The 2,059-nt window shown below is 38.8% G+C and overlaps 1 non-coding gene across 1 annotated transcript; it reads right to left on the bottom strand.

Annotated features, from left to right (window-relative positions):
• Positions 1-346: 346 nt before the first annotated feature.
• LOC147915110 (U6 spliceosomal RNA) lies at positions 347-453 on the bottom strand. The gene has a single exon (XR_015554552.1). It is a non-coding gene; the product is annotated as a U6 spliceosomal RNA (small nuclear RNA).
• Between the last annotated feature and the right edge of the window lie 1,606 nt (positions 454-2,059).

Here is a 2,059-nt window from a genome sequence, read left to right on the forward strand (position 1 = left end):
GCCATACAACATTGTATAAGTTTAAGGTGTACAGCATAATGACTTGACTTACATATATTGTGAAACGATTCCACAAAAAGCTCAATTAACATCCATTACCTCATATAGGTGCAATAAACTTTTGTTTTTCCTTGTGATGAGAACGTTTAGGTCTATTGTCTTAGCAACTTTTAAATATACCATACAGTAGTGTTAACTATAGTCCCCAGGACTTATTTATCTAATAACTGGAAGTTTGTACCTTTTGTTCACCTTCACCCAATTGCCCCTCCACCCTTGGCCTCTGGTAACCACAAATCTGTTCTCTTTTTCTATGAGTTTGGTTATTTTTTAAGATTCCACATATAAAAACATGGAATGCTTCACAAATTTGCATGTCATCCTTGCGCAGGGGCCATGCTAATCTTCTCTGTATTGTTCCAATTTTAATATATGTGCTGCCCAAGTGAGCACCCTGCTGTTCTTATGAAGGCTCCATACCAGTAAGGGAGGTTTTCCAGTAAATGGAGGCACTTGTCTTAGCACATGTGGTCACTGCACAGGTGAGTAGTGCCCTTGGTTTATGACACCTCGCCCTTGTCCATCAACTTACCACTGCAGATAGGAAAATTTCAAGGAAAGGAAAGTCTAGCTTCCCTATGGCCTGTATTTTCAAAAAAGTCTGTAAGAGGGTCCTTGAGCAGGGGAAGGGGCTTAGGACAGCTCACCTGACCGGCGGTAGCATTGGTTCACTCTGTGGTCAGACTCTAACCGTTCACTTCCGCTGTGAGACTGGGGCAGGTTTGGTATGGAATGTGCCCCTATGCACTGCAACAGCCAAGATTTCAGGTGGTAGAGTTTGTTTATAAAATAAATAGACACTCACTCGCTTCAGGAACTGGTCAACAAATAGTTACTGAGGATGCTTAGGAAGATGAGAACTGAAGTTACAGTTTCTTCTGCAGCCTAGAATCAGAGATGACGGGCGGGGGCTTTACTAGTTTAACGGGCACCTATTTCTCCAGCCACGCACATGTAACACAAACGCATGGGTAGACATTCATTTGGGGTGCCTGTGTGTGACTCACAAAGAACTGGTTCCTCATAAAATTTATTGTTGAATGACTTATTACAGGATGATGATGAGAATAAGGCTTCTAATTGAAAAAGTTAGGCAAGTATCCTTTTAAAAAATCAACTTTGTGTGGTATAATTTACATACAGTAAAATGCATACATTTTAAGAGTATTGTTCAATAAATGTATACACCCATGTAGCCATCACCACAATCAAGACAGCATGTTTTCATCACATGAGAAAGTTCCCACCTACATACCCCTTGGCAGTCAACCCTTCCCTCCACCCACAGCTCCAGGCAACCATTGATCTGATTGCCATCACTCTAGGTCAGCTTTGCCTCTCCAGCACTTCACATAAATAGAACCAGATGGCATGTACTCTTTGGTGCCGAGCTTCTTTCACTCAGCATGATGTTTTTTAGGTTCGTCCACATTGTTGTATTTATTAGTAATTTATATCTTTATTGATTAATAATATTTTATTGTGTTAGTAACACAATTTGTTAGCCATTTACCTATTGGTGCATATTTGGGTTGTTCCCAGTCATGAATAAAGTTTCTATAAATAGTCTTTGTGTGAATGTATGTTCTTATTTCATTTTGGTAAATAGCTAGGAGTGGAGTAGTTGGTTCATATGATAAGTGTATGTTTAACTTTAAAAGAAACCGTCAAACTGTTTTCCAAAGTGGTTGCACCATTTTTCACTTTCAACAGGAGTGTAGAAGAGACTCAACTATTCTCCATCTGCCTCATAGTTGGTATTGTCAGTCTTTGTAAATATTAGCCTTTCTATTTGGTGTGTAGTGGTATCTTACTGTAGCTTTAATTTGCAATTCCCTGATAACTAATGATGTCCAGCGTCTCTTCTTGTGCTTGTTAGCCATTCATATATCTTCTTTGGTCAAGTGTCTGTTCACGTATTTTGCCCATTAAAAAATAATAAGATTGTTTGTATTATTATTATTGAGTTGTGAGAGTTTTAGAATAGATTCTGGATATA

The sequence above is a fragment of the Ceratotherium simum genome, chromosome 15 (genome assembly GCF_057802395.1).
Source record: "Ceratotherium simum simum isolate JZ-2026a chromosome 15, ASM5780239v1, whole genome shotgun sequence".
Classification (NCBI taxonomy): domain Eukaryota; kingdom Metazoa; phylum Chordata; class Mammalia; order Perissodactyla; family Rhinocerotidae; genus Ceratotherium; species Ceratotherium simum.